This window comes from Oryctolagus cuniculus, chromosome X, assembly GCF_964237555.1.
Source record: "Oryctolagus cuniculus chromosome X, mOryCun1.1, whole genome shotgun sequence".
Lineage (NCBI taxonomy): Eukaryota > Metazoa > Chordata > Mammalia > Lagomorpha > Leporidae > Oryctolagus > Oryctolagus cuniculus.
Window position 1 is genome coordinate 112,867,973 of NC_091453.1, and position 18,770 is coordinate 112,886,742.

Here is an 18,770-nt window from a genome sequence, read left to right on the forward strand (position 1 = left end):
TCTCCCCTACACATGCAACTTAAATTCCAGGATTAATTACTTCAGTGATTGCTGAACAAAGCCTGGGACAACTCCCCTGCCCCTCTGGATCTTTGTCAATATCTTAGCCCCAAATCCTAACTTTGGAAGAACTCACCTATGAACATTCTCTAGTGAATCAGTAATATCAAAGGCAATGATTGTGTTCTTTTTTGATTAAAAGATTGAGAAACCATAATTTCATGTATTTATGAGGCATATTATGGCATATAATCAAGCTAATTAAGATGTCTATCACCCCATGAATTTATCATTTTTTTTCTGCAGTACATTTCAAGTGAATTCCTCTTGTTAAACTGGAGACTTGTGCCCTTACCTCTCCCCATTCCCGCCCCCTAGGCTCTAGTCACTTCCAAACTCTGGTTAAGGAAGCTAAGACACCAGAGACAGACAGGTGGATTATTAATGCTGTGTTCTTTACACCACACAATAATCCAGCTGCCAGTCTCTGGTATGCAATAATCCGACTGTCTGTGTCTGGTGCTTACTTTCCTTAACCGTGGTTTGGAAATGATTTTAACAATTTGATTTTGTTGTGTTTTCAGATTTCTACCTGGAAAACGATGATGCTGTTTTTCTCAGCTACTTTTGGCTGTGATAGTCCAGGATGGCTAGGGTAGTATCACAAACTGTTGCATATTCAAACATCGGGGCCTTGCCCACCAAAGAATCTCTGTTGTTGTTGGGGCAAAGTTATCATTAGAGTGTCCTTCTCAGGAGCGCTTGTGCACAATGACTGAGCAGTCCAACTAACATGATCCAGTGGCTGTATCTTCCAGTTGGGTGCAGATGAGCTCAGCATTCAAACTTTATTAACTCTAGGTGAGCTGGACTTCCCCATTTAAGTGCAGACACCAAAATTACCTTGCAGATAGTGTCCTGAAGAGGAGCAAGGTAGAGTTCCATTTTGTAACTGGTGATCTTTGTAGCTGAGATGTAAGACCCCATTATTTTTCAATCGTACAGTACCAGAAGAAATAACCTCTCTTGGGGTTTGGAGAGGGATTGTAAAATCAAGGATGGACCCAGAGAATAAGTACCTTTATACCTGAGCCTTGAAATGGGAGGGCAAGATTTTCATAGATAGGCAGGAAAATACATGAAATCCTGAAAAGTGTTGTGGAGAATTGTTTGAATTCCTTCCTGGGGACAATCCTGGGAGGCTGCCGTGAATTACCTTGTTGTTGGTTTCCCCTTGTCTTTCCACAATTTTGGCAGTCTCAACTGGATTGCCAGAATTCCAAGTGCAGGCTGTGGGGAGCAATCCGGACTGGACTGAGTTACTGGAATTAAGACTTATTCTATGCATCTGCTCTCCCACAATATGGCGCTGGGAGAGAAGTAAACAGCTTCCACACAGCTGCCTCCAGTTCAACTAATAAACTGTAGGACTCGCTCCTGATTGGAGGAGAGCAGCGTACTCGGCATGTGGGCAGCCGAGTTGGGATTGGCGGAGGAGGACTATAAAGGAGGAGAGAGACGGCATGCACCGGGAACATCTAGCTGAAGGAACACCCGTGCAGCCCCCGAGAAAGCCGGCCGGCGGTGTGCCGCTCCCCTGCGGAAGTGGGGAATGTGGCCAGGGGGAACTGCCCTTCCACGGAGGGGGAAGGGATAGTAGCCAACCCGGGAAGAACCAGCAGCAAACCCGGGGAGGGCCGAGCAGACGAAAGAACAGCGCAGGGTCCTGTGTCGTTCCCCCACGAAGACGGGGAGCGACATAATGGTGCCGTGACTCGGATATGAAGCCTAGGCAGGGCTTAGTGTCGTTCCTCCACGAAGAGGGGGAGCAACATAGTGGTGCCGTGACTCGGATAGGAAACCTAGCTCGGATTAGGAAACCTAGGACGGATAGCAAACTTAGGAGGGAAGAAACGGGAAGAACTGGGAAAATACCGGAGAGAGAGACTAGCAAACAGCCTAGGGAAAAGCCGGACGAAAAGGGTGCCGGAAGAAGCTATTGAAAGCCTAGGCATAGATTCGGATACGGACTACAGGGGGGAGCTGGGAGAAATCTCTAAGGTCGAAAGTGAAAGTGAACGCTAGAACAAACAGACTCGGACGCGGACTGTGGGGAGAGGCCAGGAGAAATGAGGGAGGAATATCGTTGGAGGAAAGTTTGGGGAAACATACCGGGTAGAGAAAAATGTTAGGGAAATTGAAGCCGTGGGGGGCAGGCCAAGGCGGACACGAAAGCCACTTTGGGATTCTCAAGTTAGCCCGGGAATAGGGGGCGAAAAGTTGAAACCAGAAGCTGAAACGTAAGCCAGATTGGGATCCGTCTGATTAGCCCGGGGAGCAAAGGACGGGAAGCCAAATCGTGGGGCGGAGACGTATGCTTTGTTGAATTCGCCAGGCTAGCCCGGGGAACTTAGATTGAATGCTAGTGGCGGACACGTAAGCTACGCTGTGTTACTCGCGGAAGCCGCCGCGTGCAGAGAGAGCATGGGGCGTGAATAGATAGGGAACGGGGCTGGCGTGAGGCCGTGGTGCAGACGCGAAGGGCGTGGAGACCGCGGAGCGCGCGAAGCCAAGCCGCGCAAAGCCGAGCCGCGCAGATGAGAGACGCGGGCTGAAGCGGCTCGGCGGGAAAGCCGCGGAGAAATAGCCTCGGGGCGGAGCCTGCCGGCAGGGTGAGGCGCTGGGAAGCTGAGGGGATAAGAGAAACAGAAGTTTAGAAGTAAAGTGAGAGAAATAGGAATGTTGGCAGACAGAAGTAAAATGGGAGAAATAGGAATGCCCGGAGATAGCAGGGCGAGGCAGCGGGAAGCTGCGGGGATAAGAGAAATAGAAGTTTAGAAGCAAAGTGAGAGAAATATGAATGCTGGAAGATAGAAGTAAAATGGGAGAAATAGGAATGCCCGGAGATAGAGAAATAGAGAAATAGAAAGGCCTCCCTACAACACTGCAATGTGAGAGCTTGGATTCGGTCTGCCTGATTAAGTGAGGCGATGAGTACGATGAGCACCTGCGGCGGCTAGCAGCTTATGTGCCGCAGGTCACCAAAGACAGGCACGAATTAACATCAGTAAGGCCTCCCCACAAAAAGGCAATGAGAAGGCTTGGATTCGGTTTGCCTGGTAGGGCTTGTAAGCCCCTGCAGGCTCGACCAGAGCATGCGCTGCAGGGCACCGAACACAGGCACGCATCAGCGCCTAAAAACCTCCTCACAACATGGCGAAGAGAGGACCCGGATTCGGTTTGCCTGATTGATAGGACTTGTAAGAGCCTGTGGCAACTCTAGCAAGTAGAGCAGAGTGTGTGCCGCGGGACACCGAAGACAGGCGCGTATCAACGCCAAAAAATAAAAAGAAAGGGGGATCTGTGGGGAGCAATCCGGACTGGACTGAGTTACTGGAATTAAGACTTATTCTATGCATCTGCTCTCCTACAATATGGCGCTGGGAGAGAAGTAAACAGCTTCCACACAGCTGCCTCCAGTTCAACTAATAAACTGTAGGACTCGCTCCTGATTGGAGGAGAGCAGCGTACTCGGCATGTGGGCAGCCGAGTTGGGATTGGCGGAGGAGGACTATAAAGGAGGAGAGAGACGGCATGCACCGAGAACATCTAAGGGGAACATCTAGCTGAAGGAACACCCGTGCAGCCCCCGAGAAAGCCGGCCGGCGGTGTGCCACTCCCCTGCGGAAGTGGGGAATGTGGCCAGGGGGAACTGCCCTTCCACGGAGGGGGAAGGGATAGTAGCCAACCCGGGAAGAACCAGCAGCAAACCCGGGGAGGGCCGAGCAGACGAAAGAACAGCGCAGGGTCCTGTGTCGTTCCCCCACGAAGACGGGGAGCGACACAGGCCTTGGGTCCATTACATGGTGTCCAGTGCACTCTGATCCTGCAGACCACCATCCTCCTGTATCCCAACTCTTCCTTCCTTCCCTGTGCCCACCTAGTAGCCATGAACAGCTCCCATTTACCTGTAGGGGCTAGAGGAGTAAAGCATGGAATTCTTCCTGGAGGAAGGTGCACTTGAACTGAGCCCGAATAACCTGAGTGAGCCAGATTTCCAAAATCAGAAATGACAGGACATAGAGCCTGTGCTATGTGCAAAGGCCTGAGTGGTATTTCTGGACATTTGGAGATGGACATAGGTATGAAAATGACCATACTTGTAATATAAGCTGACTTGAATGACTTAGCTGTGCCTCCAGATTTGGGTGAGAGTTTCCACTTGGTTCAGGACCACACGGCAGCCATTGGCCACCAGGGACCAGATTTTGCCTTTATTTTATGGAATCTTTGGGTGGATATTCTCACCACTTCTTTGATGCAACTTTGAACTTTGCTCCCATGTGTCAGTGTTGTTATCAGAGACCTTGTTTCTGTTATTTTGCAGCTGAAAATGAGAAAAAGCTGCTGAGTTGGCATGTGTGGGATTCTGACAGCAGCTGGTCATCAGCTGCCTTTGTGACCAATTTAGTGTTTCATTGAACAACGTGTTTAAAGTTCAGAATTGATCTTCCTGTGTTGTCCTCAAAAGGAAATGGAACACAATTTCTCATTTTTAAAAGATCTATTTATTTATTTTGAAAGGCAGCACTATAGAGAAAGAGGGAGACACACACACATACAGAGTGAGAGAGACAGAGAGAGAGAGAGAAATCGTGCATCTTCTGGTTCATTCCCCCAAATGACCGCAAAGGACCCATCTGGGCCAGGAACATAGAAATCCATCTTGGGTCTCCTACATGGGTGTAGGGCCCAATATTTAGGCCACCTTTTGCTGCTTTCCCGGGTGCATGATCAGGGAGCTGGATTGGAAGTGATGCAGCCAGGACTTGAACTGGAGTGCTGATATAGGATGCTGACATTTCCAGTGGTAGCCTAACCACTGTACCACAAAGCCAGCCCCAATTTTTGATAATTTCACAGTGATATAAGGAAATGAAATTCAACGTCTTCTTTAATAACCAAAAATTGCCTGGTGATTGCCACAGAACCCTTATATTTTTTGTAAGTGTGTATTTAACATAATTTTATTCAACCAATGGTACTTCTTCAAAGTTTGGTGTTGGGGCTGGTGCTGTGGTGCAGCGGGTTGAAACCCTGGTCTGCAGTGCCGGCATCCCATAGTCCCAGCTGCTCCACTTCCGATGCAGCTCTCTGCTATGGCCTGGGAAAGCACTAGAAGATGGCCCAAGTCCTTGGGCCCCTGCACCCATGGGGGAGACCCAGAGGAAGCTCCTGGCTCCTGGCTTTGGATCGGCGCAGCTCCGGCCTTTGTGGCCAATTGGGGAGTGAACCATCGGATAGAAGACCTCTCTCTCTCTCTCTCTCTCTCTCTCTCACTGCCTCTCCTCTCTGTGCAATTTTGACTTTCAAATAAATAAATAAATCTTTTAAAAACTGAAAGTTTGGTGTTATTGGGGCCGGCGCTGCGGTGCAGCAGGTTAAAGCCCCAGCCTGCAGCACTGGCATCCCATACGGGAGACGGTTGGAATCCTGGCTGCTCCACTACTGATCCAGCTCTCTGCCATGGCCTGGGAAAGAAATAGAAGATGGTCCAAGTCCTTGGGCCCCTGAACCAATGTGAGAGACTGGGAAAAAGTTCCTGGCTCCTAGTTTTGGATCAGCTCATCTCTGGCTGTTGCGGTCATCTGGGGAGTGAACCAGAGGATGGAAGACCTCTCTCTCTCTCTCTCTGGCTCTAACTCTCTCTCTGTAACTCTGACTTTTAAATAAATAAAATAAATATTTTTTAAAAAGTTTGGTGTTATTTACATTTTACAAATATGGAGAATCATTGTCTGGTTAGTAAGAGTTTGTAGCTTGAAGACCCTGAAGGGAATTAAAGTCCAGGGATCCTATTCATTGTGTTTGCAATATAGTGGCATGGAGGTTTTTCCTGCATTCATTTGGATTTGTTTGATTGTGATTTGGCTTTGTTACATAGAGTTTCTAAATGAAAGTCTTTTCAGTGTGCGCATTCTGGAATGAATTGTTTAACCCTACCCTTGATGTTTTACAAGCACCATGGATTCTTATTAGCCATTTTTTCCCCAATCAGGATTGGATCCAGTGTGGCTTTTAATTTAACATGCTTGTTCACATTGCATTCAATTATGTTTTTGTCTCAGGTATCCACATAAGTGTCTTTGAAAGGTTTTGTGCAATTTTCAATTTACAGAGAGGAAATTTATGTATGATTGAGTGCATTTTATTTTATATCATAATTTACTGTTTGACCAAATAATTAGAAAAAAATCTGGTGTAATTTCTGCTTCATAAATGTCCTTGAAAGCAAACATTTTGAGATCATCTTGTTTGTAAATAAGAAACTTAATCAGTTGTCTGAGTCCTTGATATTTTATGTTGTTGGCAACCATTAAATAGTGTGGAAATTTATTTTACAGAAAAATTGCATTTTAGTATCACTTTATTCAATTAAATATGGTCCTGGTCCTTTTCATAAATTTGTGTTAAAAACTTTTTCAGTGTTTTCAATGTGCAAGTGAGGAAAAAATAGATTTAATTGGCTTTGTTCCTCATGCTTTATGACAATTACTAGCCTCAAGTTGCCAACTCGCCTAAACTTTCATTTTATTTTACGATTAAATAATTTTAATATCATTGTAATTGTTCAGGTTTTACTCTTTGCATATCTTATTTTATAAATCTATCAAAGCTAAAGAAATTTGGGGTATTTTTTATGCAAAACCAAACACATTGACCTAGTGTTTGCTGATCTGTGAAGTGAATGCCCAGGAGACTCAAGCATCAGCTGCTGCTAACTTTATTTGGAATTCACTTCCCAGATCAATTGTGTATTGAATGTCACGTTATCCAATCCAACTCTGTTCCTAGTTTTTTGCATAAGTTTCCTTAGAATATTGTGGGCAGTTTTCAACTCAAAAATAAGGAAATTCATGGTCATATTGAGTGCTTTCATTTCTTTGGTAGTGAATGACACTTGCAGGTCATATTCTAGAGTTTTATTTTTGAACCAATTATGTATTTAATATACTATTTTAATTTACATTTGACTTTAACCTTTGTTTCATCTATTCCTCCATGAAAAATTGATTTGTATAGTTTCTGTATGTAAACAAGGCAAAGAAGTATTTTCTAGGGTCAGGGAGGTCAGGACAAGAATTGACTTGAAATAGGCGACTTCTTTCTGATTCCAACATGTGCTGTCCCCTCCCCTTTGGCCACCTGGACGGTGTCTTATGTTTTTAGTGATTCATTTGTTTATTTTAAAGGCTGAGAGGGGGAGAGAGAGAGAGAGAGACAGAGAGAGACAGAGAGAGAGAGAGAGAGAGAGAATCTTTCATCTGCCAGTTCTGCTGGTTCACTCCCGGATGGCCACAACAGCAGGGCTGGGCCATGCTGAAACCAGGAGCCAGGAACTCCATCCTGGTCTCCCACATGGGTGACAGGGGCCCAAGTATTTGGGCCATTATCCACTGCCTACCTAGGCAAATTAGAAGGTTGATGGTGGAGCAGCCAGGAGTGAATCAGGCCTTGTATATGGGATGCTGGCATCTTACGCTGTGGCTTAACCTGTTGTGCCACAATGCCAGCCCCTCAGTCCCATTTAGAAATCAATGAGATTGTTTACTGGTATTTGGATTTTGCTTGGCCTGTATACTTGTTACAGGCAGAAATTTGAATCTGATGACTTGGGACAATAACTAGCCTCATTAATTTTGACTTTTCAGGGACAGCCCTAGGCCTTGAACAGTATCTAAGTGTGAAGTGAAGACACTTTCATCACATGTCCATTGTCTGTAGTATCCTCAGGGTATACTTGCCAATAAAGAATAAATACCCTAAACATGCATTATATTAGCAACAGAATAATTTTCCATTGTTTTCTCCTCTTCAGCAAACTATGTTCAATATTAGATGACAGTAAAAAGAGTTGAAACCTACTGTGTTACCCAATGCTGACTGCTGAAGCCTAACACATCAAATTGCAGTTGTATAGTATATTATGTATTTTGTGATCTTTAGTGCCAGCATTTGGTGACATATGGAGACCCAAAACACATTTGAAAAGTTTGTTTTGCATAATCTTTGGTAGCATGAGTTCCTCCAATCTGTAGCAAAGGAGAACACAAGGTCCACTCTAAATGTTTGTTATCCATAGTTTAGCATGAATCAGTTACCTTGTTACTGAAGAATAACACAGAAGGAATTCTCTGGGACTTCCCTTCTAGAAAAATGTGGTGTTGCCTGTCAGTGTAACATTTCATATTTTTTCTGTGCTGTCTTAAAAAGGACCTAGGACAGGGAAAGTCAGGCCTCTGACAAGCAATGCTATCAGGTTTTGTGATCTAGTGGACACAGTCTATCTTACATTATTAAGTGGCTTACCTGGCACAGGTCATATGATTCAGTAATCAGGCCCCACCATGCATTTTCAGAAAATCTTCTACATCAGGGAAATAAGACCGCTAAAAATGAGATTCCAAGTAGCTCAAACAACTACAGTGCTGCTAGACACCCCCAGGCAAGATTCCTTGAAGATCTGTAACATCACCAGCTACTTCAGGTCCCGTGGTGGAAAGTTCCAGGACTCCACAGCCTGTGAGCCTCTAATGTGAGGAGAGTGGACCCAGAACCAGCTGCTTGTACCGAGCAGACAAGTAAGAGAAATATGCACTTTACTGGTGTTTTCTAGCTTAGAGATTCATGGAAGGAATGTCAACAACATCCCAAATGATGATGCAGCTGAAGGGACATGGTTTCTGCTTCTCTCCAACACCTGTCACCACACAAAGTTAAGGTCAGTCCACGTGGACTAACTCTTTGGTAGAGACCCAGTAAACTAACTCTGTGGTAGAGACCCAGCTAGGCAGTGCCATCTTTTGCATTCCTCTGTTCACCATGGGTGGACACGGCTGTAAGAGATAGCTTTACTTTATTGTAATGTTTGATTTGGTTTCAAAACACCTGACCTTGAAATTTTCACATGAAAGTATTGTATTGTATGAAAGTATTATATTATAACTGGAACTCTTGCAATACTAGGCACCAAAAGGATGGACTGGAATGGACTGTCAAAATTAAACTTCAGGACTGCAGTGCAGGAACAGTGAGAATGCTACCCAGGTAATCTGCAGGTAATTAAAGCCAGGATTATTGATGGCAAATGCGACAGGTGGGACCCAGGGGTCAACTGAGTGGTGGGTTCTGTCAGTCTACCTCACCCTGGAGGGGAGAACATATGTTAGGTAGAAGTCCTGAGACAAGGCTAGCAAAGATGGTCATGCATAGGTCAGTATCCCAACCTGCCGTATGCTGCAGGCCAGTTCTTTGCTTTGCAGACATTGCTAGGGCGACACATAAAGTTTCTTCAGAGTTTCCAGTGTGTGAGTGTGAAAGCTTTGTGGTACTCTCTTATTAATCATTTTTAAGACTAACTTCTTTCACTTGCATGATGGTAATCATTCTAGGGCATCATGGGAGTCGTGAAGGTCACGTGTGGTGGTCACTGGGGAGTGCCCAGCGCCCAGGTGCTGCTGAGGAGGTTAGTCTCCCATTTCCTGAATGCACACACTGCAGAGGAGCGTGAAGGCTCTTGTGTAAGGCTTCTTCATGTCTCTGCCCCACAGGCTGGGCTCCAACGTCTTCCATGGATGTGTTTCCTTTCACAGGGCCAGCGAGTTTCCTGGGGATCGCTGGGATGTCTCCCTGTGAAGCACCGGGCATCCCGTGATCCTGCCTTTCCTTCCTCTGAGCCACATCCCCTACCGGCGACTGACTACTGCCTCAGAGGCTGACAGTGGTCAGCACCCACACCTAACAGGACTAGCCATGGCTGCAAAGTGTGCCTGCTCCCTGGGGGTCCCTTCACTCTAGTGCCCAGATGTGGGGTTGGCTCTCTGTTTGCTTCTGTAAAGTCACTTCCACTCTCATGGGGATTCACTCATGGGAATTCAGGCCAAGGCATCAGACAATGGGAGGGTGGAGAACAGTGCTGAAGGTCAGTGAGCTCTCTTCTGAGATGTTCTCCAGCTGACCTCTAAACTGCGGTCTCAGTGTAACCTTGGGTTGCTCTCATTTTTAAGAAGATTAATTTATTTTTGTTTGAATGTTAGAGTTATACAGAGAAAGGGAGAGACGCAGAGACACACAGAGAGCTTCCATCTGCTGGTTCACTCCCCAGATGGCTGCAACAGCTGAGGCTGGGCCAGGCTGAAGCCAGGAAATTTCTTTCAGGTCTCCTACATGGGTGGCAGCTGCCCAAACACTTGGTCCATCTTCTGTGGCCTTTTCCTAGGACATCACCAGGGAGCTGAATCAGAAGTGGAATAGCCAGGATGTAAACCAGCACCCATATGGGATGCCAACATTGCAGGAGGCAGCTTTACCCATTATACCACAATGCAGGGCCCATGGGTTGCTCTCATTTTCTACTACCTCAAGGTTCATTCAGGAGGTGGCATCACAGAAACTGTGGTTCACTCACTCAAGGTTGATATCATGTTTCTTTTGGAATAGAAACTGACGTTTTGGCCTTTTTCCAGCACATTGCCATTCATATTTCTCTCATTGATACCAGTAATTGATTAAAATATTTGAAATCTGTGGAAGAGGGTATAGTTTCCCTTCCCTTCCCTTCCCTTCCCTTCCCTTCCCTTCCCTTCCCTTCCCTTCCCTTCCCTTTCCTTTCTTTTTTTAATTTTATTTAATGAACATAAATTTCCAAAGTACAGCTTATGGATTACAATAGCTCCCCCCCATAACTTCCCTCCCACCCACAACACTTCCCTCTCCCACTCCATCTCCCCTTCCATTCACATCAAGATTAATTTTCAATTATATTTATATACAGAAGATCAATTTAGCATATATTAAGTAAAGATTTCCACATTTTGCTCCCACACAGAAACACAAAGTATAAAATACGATTTGAGTACTAGTTATAGCATTAACTAAACACCTAAGAGTAATTGTGTATTAATTACAGAGTTCAACCAATAGTTTTAAGTAGAAAATAAAAAATACTAAAAGGGTAAAGTATTAAGTTCTTTTTTTTTCTTTTTTTGTTTGTTATATAGTTATTTTTTTATTTAATAAGTGTGAATTTACAAAGTGCAACTTTTGTATTGTTGTGGCTCCCCTCCCCAGCCTCCCTCCCTCCCGTGGCCCTCCCCTCTCCCACTCCCTCTCCCATCCCGCCCTCCATCGAGTTTCATTTTCAATTACCTTCATATACTGAAGATCAACTTAGTATATACTAAGCAAGGATTTCAACAGGCTGCACTCACACAACCACACAAGGTATAGGGTATTGTTCGACTAGTAGTGTTGTCTTTAAGTTTCATAGTAAAACACATTAAGGACAGAGATCCTACATGGGGAGCATGTACCCAGTGACTCCTGTTGTTGATTTAACAATTGGCACTCTTATTTATGACATCAGCAATCACCCGAGACTCTTGCCATGAGCTGTCTAGGCTATGGAAGCCCCTTGAGTTCACCGACTCTGAACTTGTTTAGTCAAGGCCGTATCACAGTGGGGGTTCCTTCCTCCCTTCAGAGAAAGGCGCCTCTCTCCTTGATGGCCTGTTCCTTCTGCTGGGGTCTTGTTCACCAGGATCTTTCATTTAGATTGTTTTTTTGCCACCGTGTCATGGCTTTCCATGCCTGTGAGACTCTCATGGACCTTTTAGCCAGATCCAAATGTCCCAAGGGTTGATTCTGAGGCAGGAGTGTATAGAAGTTGGTATAGTTTTCCTTTCCTTTCCTTTCCTTTCCTTTCCTTTCCTTTCCTTTCCTTTCCTTTCCTTTCCTTTCCTTTCCTTTCCTTTCCTTTCCTTTCCTTTCCTTTCCTTTCCTTTCCTTTCCTTTCCTTTCCCTTCCCTTCCCTTCCCTTCCCTTTCCCTTCCCTTCCCTTCCCTTCCCTTACTTTCCCTTCCCCCTTCCTTCCCCCTTCCTTCCCCCTTCCTTTCCCCTTCCTTCCTTCCTTCCTTCCTTCCTTCCTTCCTTCCTTCCTCCCTTCCTCCCTTCCTCCCTCCCTTCCTCCCTTCCTTCCTCCCTCTCTCCCTTCTTTCCTTCCTTCCTTCCTTCCTTCCTTCCTTCCTTCCTTCCTTCCTTCCATTTAAGGTGAACAAGTTTCATGTATGGCATATATACAGATTTAGGAACATAGCGATACTCCTCACCTCTTGCCCATGCTCCTACTCTTCCTCCTCCTTCCTCTCTTATTCCCTCTCTTAGTTTTTACAATGATCTACTTTCAGTTTACTTTATATTCATACAATCAACACTACACTAAGTGAAGAGTGCAACACACAGTAAGAAAAAACACTGTTCCTCAACAGTAGAGACAGGCTATAAACAATCATCTTTTCTTAAAATGTCGATTTCACTCTAATATATTACATTTTAGATACTCTATTGGTTACCACAGATCAGTGAAAACATATGGTATTTGTCTTTTGGGGACTGGATTATTTCACTAAGTATAATGGTTTCCAGTTGCATTGTTTTGTTGCAAAAGACAGGGTTTCATTCTTTTCTTATGGTTGATTATATATCCATCTTTCTTTATATCTATCTATACCACGATTTCTTTATCCAGTCATCAGTTGATGGACATCTGGTTTGATTCTGTACCTTAGCCATTGTGAATTGAGCTGCAATAAACATGGGGGGAAACTGAGGCTCGAGATACATGGGAAAAGCTTAACCCAAAGTCATTTTTCTAAAACAAATAACATACTGATGGCTAGTCAAAAGAAGTGAAGCTTAAGTGATCCCTTTCAGTATTAAACATATGCTTGTACTCTCTGCCTCTACTATGGCAGTCATGCTGGTTCTCTTCATTGTGGGGAGAAGGTTGTGGGGAAGGCCTAAATGAATGGATCAATGGGCATGTAAGGAACATTAGGTAGAGGATATTAAAAAGAAAGTATCTCTCTGATTGCTGGCTGTCTCAGGAATCAAGTCCCTACAGGAAAAAGAAGGTTTATCTGCTGTGAATGAAAAATGGGACCTGGATCTTGGCTCTGTCTCAGGAGTGAGTCATTAGGCCACCTTTTCCACTTCATCTCACCAGGTATGTAGTGAATGATAGCCTACTCAGAAGTTGAAATGGTAATGTGCTGTAAATTCTTGATATGTTATATTCCATGTCAAACTCATATTTGCCACAGTGTTTTTTCCCTGCCTGTTATTTATATGGGCAGTGGAAATAGAGTGGATTATGTATGAGACACTTTAACGAAAGACCTCTGAATGCAACTATATGGATTATCTACATAGAAGCAATTGATTTTCTTATTACTTGATAAAATGATACAATATACATAAGACCTGATGTGCTTATTCCTTACTTTTTCTTGAAATGATACTTTAGAACAGAGATGTAGTATGTGTTCATGTGCAAGTCTATAGATTTCAAGAGAGCAAAACTAAATCCAATTCACTAAAATTCCAGTGACATAGCAATGCAGCTACTATGTTAGGTGACTGGATATTGATCTTAAGTAATTTTATGATTTATTTCTCAGAAAGTGAGATTGTTTCCTTGAGATATAGGCCTGAGAACAGTGAATATCTCTCCATAAGAGACAAAGATCTGTATCTTCCACCTTGAATGCCGACTCCAGTCTTCTTGGTACTTAATTCATTTTTCTTAAGCATAAGGAGTAACCACAAGTGGGAGACATTAGGCACTGACAAAAATACAAAGGAATGTGTTTCTTTTTATACTTGTTCCCTGTTGTATGCTTCTTAAAGTGTAACTGGGACAATATGCATTTGAGAAGCACTGTGGTCTGCTGGAAATTATCGTGAGGCTAAAAGAAATCAGCCATAGCTATATGCATAAGAAGCTGAGTGCGTTGAAGTACTATGCTCAGTTCTTGTCCTTGGTTTCTTACCTAATCCTACAAAAGCCCTGAGGTTAGCTACTTACATTATCTTCATTTTGTGGTGGAATTTTTTAAAGATTTTATTTGAGAGGTTGAGTTACAGATATTGAGAGGGAGAGACAGAGAGAAAGGTCTTCCTTCCGTTGGTTCACTCCCCAAATGGCTGCAACAGCTGGAGTTGTGCCAATCCAAAGCCAGGAGCCAGGTGCTTCTTCCCCATCTCCCATGTGGGTGCAAGGGTCCAAGCACTTGGGCCATCTTCCACTGCTTTCCCAGGCCATAGCAGAGAGCTGGATTGGAAGTGGAGCAGCTGGGACTAGAACTGGTGCCCATATTAGATGTGGGCGCCGGTCTTTGTGGTGGAAATTAGTGATTTCCAGAACCTAAAGCTGCCTGAGAAGACAGAATTATGTGACATAATTAAGAAAGATGGAATGACACACTGGCTCTTTTAGAGCCTGCAGCCTGGAAAGGGGAAAGGGCTGAGACTGTGGCGTTGTGAAGAACTGCTCTTAAAGGGTGAGGACAAGGGGCTCTGGACCACAGCTGTGAGGGGCATGGTGTGTTCAAGGGAGGGTCTCCTGCCCTCATCCTCTGGTCTGGCCCCACTAAAAAGCACTTTGTTGTACGTAATGCAGAAATATTGCCCTGTAGCAAAGGTGAGACTTCTGTGATGGGGACAGGTCCTTATATTCCATTCTTTTTCAGAATTCTAGAGTTTGCTGCTCATGAAGGCTTTGCATTTTCTGCCTCATTTGTGACCTCCTTACCCCATGAAAATTTTGGTAGAAAATGTGACTCTTGGCTGTGATGCGTGTATTGTCTCCAGATATTGGAAAGAGGGAAGTGTCTGAGAGGTAGGTGCTGTTGTTTCTGGGTACCAGTGACTTGTGGGTGAGATGAAATAATGATCTTAGAATGTGGCAGAGGAAGTGTGATAAAAATAATAGTCTACTTATCTCCATATTGCTATCTCAATCCCTTTTACTGTCTCAAAACTAACTTATATAGATTATGGACACTGTGAATAATATTTATCTCATAGTTTCTCTGTATAGATAGAGATCTCCTCCCCATAGATTCTGAATTATTTGGTGTGAAGTAGGGTCAGAGCATGCATGTGTTTACCAAACACCCAGGTGTTCACCATACACCAACTCAATGGGAATTACTGGTGGACATAGAGTGACTTGCAGCTGAGAGCCAGAGGGAGGTACTAAGCAGGTTTTTGGTATGATAGTTATACATAATCATTTCTATCATATACCTCCACAGGTGTGCATTACTAGTATTGTGGAAGAAATGGGGTGATAGATGATGCAATCTTTTCCATCTTGGATTCTCTGAAACTTCCTGATGGATACATTCCTCAAATCCATGATGTTGTGAATGCTGTCATAGTGGAGACCATTCATTCAGGATATGTTTGGAGAGCAGTGTCTATCAGCCCTGTGGCAACAGTGTAAAAACACAACCTGTTTATTCTCTGTGCATCCTTTCTTCCATGGGTAGTACAGGGTCCTATGCAAATGTGTTTGGAAAAAAAAATAAATTAGTAAACCTTAGTAACAATTTCTTATACAGTTTTTCAAATCCTGAATATGTTGGATAAGTGAATTGTATGTTTTGAAAATGTTCGTCATTTTTCATCATTAATTAAAGGTATTTTTCTCTATTCATGTGTAATTACTTTCACTGCTGCTTCTTTGTGTTAGAGGCATTTACATTTTAATTAATTTACATGGTATTACCCTTCTCTTGACCCCTATTTTATACATACATCAATGGAGATTTCACTATTCTCAGTTTGCTCTGTGGTTCAGTGGGCCTCCCCTAGCCCTTCAGTGCTGAGTTCCCTACATCAAGTGTGAAGTTGGAGTCTTTGCCTTTAGACTTGACACTCCCTCTTTGGTTTACCCCACAAAAAATGATTGCTTTCCGTGTTCCAGCTTGGGGGTTTCAGTCTTCAGCACAAGGACACAATACCTGCCCTCATGAAAATGCCTTCTGTTAAGTCTCCTTGATTTCCTGACTCAGGGTGCAGTAGCTCCCGAGACAAAAAGGGGCAAGTCGGGGCTGTGGCTTCTCAGTCCCCTGTGGAAGTTGTCATTCTAAAGCAGCCCCAGGCCTGGCAGAGTCAGCCACCATTCGATATGAGAATTGTATAAGCATTGGATTTTACTCCTCCCTGTTGAATTCTCTAATTTGGCTGATGTGGGAGGGGCTTCTGTGAGAGCAGGAAATGGATTGTGCCAAGTGTAGTCAGCCATTGTGCCACAAGCATCCTCCCTGTACTGGGTGAGTCCCTTCAGCACATGGCCTGTAGTAGGTTAGGGGGTAATCAATTTCATTCATGCTTTTACTCAGAAAATTAAGCATCCATTTGTTTTCACAGGGCAGGTGATCTGTGGTGCTCTTTGAACATTTTGATTCCAGGTATGTGTTAATTCCAAGGCTCTTTGCTATAATTTGGAAGACAGGATTGTTGATCAATTCACCCATGCTTGACAGGAAATAGAGGGCTATGTTAGCAACATGTTTTGCACAGATGTGAAGGAAAGAACATGAAGGGAGTTGCCTGCCAGAAATTCTGGGTCTGCAGTGTTCTGATCTGGAGCTTCCCAAAGGCACATAGTGAAGGGATTGCACATGTGTTGTTATTAGATGACCCACAGCTCAGGGTTGGACATGAGCCCTGAGAAAGGAAAAAAGATGCTAATCTTGAGCAGGACATCCAAACTATGGCCCTGGGGCTGAGTCTGGCCTCCTGCCTATTTGGTTGCAAACTTGTTATTGAGACGTAATTCACACAACATGCAATTCACTCAACTAAAGGGTACATGCATGACACTGAGCAGTAAATTGTCAATAGTCAGAGGAAATGTACTAACATGTAGAAAAATATATTTTAAAAAATGATTGTTGTAAGCCTAAGGAGTGCTTGCATAGATCTGTCAATTGTAAATTGTGAAAATATCCAATGGATAGTAATAATTGCTTTATATTTCTAGAGTACTCTAAAATGTGCCTCAGGTTGTTAGGGAAAAAAGCCATTAAACACTGACTAAAGGAAGCTGAAAAAATATTCTCAAGTGAAAGCCTTTACATTAGCAACGAGTTCACCAGTCTGCAAGGGTTTACCTGGAGTTCTCTCTTTAGATGAGAGGGATGTGGACATTTCTAATACTTATGGGATAATAACTATCTTTCATGTAAACACTATTTTTTAAAGATTTATTTATTTATTTATTTACCCACTATGCCAAAGCCCTAGCCCCTATACACACTATTATACTTACTATGATTGTGTTTATGTACACAATATAAATAACACCACCAACAAAGTAGAGGTTGATTTTTCTTTTGCATAATGAGTTGGGCTGCTCAGGCCTTCTACAGTGTGGTTTAGGAATACTGAAAGAGCAAGATCCCTGGTTCTTGTGCTTCACAATCCTGTGTGTTGGTTTATCTCCTAAGAGTCAGGATCTGCTGGAACAACAGGGAAAGTAAGCATGTCAATTGTTTCCAAGAAATCAAGATATAAGGAAAATCAGTGGTTTCTGCCTTCAATGGTCAGATCTATGCCATATGACACATCTGACTACAGAAGTGGCTGGAAAGATCAAAAACAATTTCTCCATTTTTATAGAAGATGCCAGAAGGGGAGAAGGTGTTTGGACTTGGTTAACCTTTGGTACATAGCACAGAATTTGCAAGTTCAAAGTGTTGTAGTCATGGCTGTTTAAGTGCCATGTTCCCAGGCCCAGTTATATAGAAGTGTGTATTACCTCATATTGAATGATTTCTGACTCTGTGGAAAACCTCACATAGGCTAATGGCATGGTGTGTGTATGTGTGTGTGTGTACAATTTCATGTAATTTAATTATTCAAATACTTCTCTTTTCACTAAATTGCTATGATACTTTTCAAAATTTTGGGTAAGATAAAATTATTATATAATATTCCAGTATATAATTATATACAATAATATCAAACACTTTATGAACTGTCTTCATTTCACTTTTCTTACTTACTAAAAACCTACAGTGCTCTCCAAATAGTTAATTGTTAACTAGACAAGAGAAAGCATCTCTAAGAAAATGGTTTTCTTTATTTTAAATGGTAGATAAATTATTCAGATTACTTAAAATTATGCAAGTGTTGTCATCAGTAAACACAATTGGGCTAATTTCAATATGGAGAGATTTTATTTATGGAGAGATTTTATTTAATACTGAACTCCTATATTTGTCCATGGCAATAGCTGAGTTGAATTGTCATCTAAATTCATTTCCTAAATCTAAATTGTGCTTGTTTAAAACAAAATAAATTTAATTAAGATTCTATAAAATTCCTATTTGTAGAATACTACCAAGAGGTAGTTATGTAGGAAAATACCTTTACCCATTCATTTAACATCATGTTTACTTCTTGTTAAGAGCTAGGGAGAGCCAGAAATATTTTTCAAGTTTATTTATTTGAAAAGGAGGGAGGGAGAGAGAGAGAGAGAGAGAGAGAGAGAGAGAGCAAGACATGAAGAAAGAAGGAAAGAAAGAGAGAAGTATCTTCCACCCAGTGGTTCATTCCCCAAATGCCTGCAACTCCTGGGGCTGGTCCAGGCTGAAGCCAGGAAATTAGGACTCGATCTGGGTCTCCCACATTCATAGCAGTTACTCATTCACTGGAATTATCATCTGCTCCTTCCCAGGATCACATTAGCAGGAAGCTGGATCAGAAGTGGATTAGATAGGACTTTGATCAGGCACTTTGATGTGAGATGTGGACATCCTGATTGACAGTGTTGCTTCGCTAGCACACGTGCCCCTTAAAAGCATTTTGAATGTAAATTCTTAACTGAAAGCCAAAGAGATCTTATGCTGTAGTGAGGA

The 18,770-nt window shown here is 43.2% G+C and overlaps 2 long non-coding RNA genes across 2 annotated transcripts; both read left to right on the forward strand.

Moving 5' to 3' along the window:
• Window positions 1–5,409: 5,409 nt before the first annotated feature.
• On the forward strand, window positions 5,410–10,971 carry LOC103351978 (uncharacterized). Its single transcript, XR_007912133.2, has 4 exons — window positions 5,410–8,782; window positions 9,028–9,119; window positions 9,453–9,526; window positions 9,654–10,971. It is a non-coding gene; the product is annotated as an uncharacterized lncRNA (long non-coding RNA).
• Window positions 10,972–11,046: 75 nt separating this feature from the next.
• Window positions 11,047–15,452, forward strand: LOC103351979 (uncharacterized). Its single transcript, XR_519562.4, has 3 exons — window positions 11,047–13,063; window positions 14,589–14,737; window positions 15,156–15,452. It is a non-coding gene; the product is annotated as an uncharacterized lncRNA (long non-coding RNA).
• The last annotated feature ends 3,318 nt before the right edge of the window (window positions 15,453–18,770 follow it).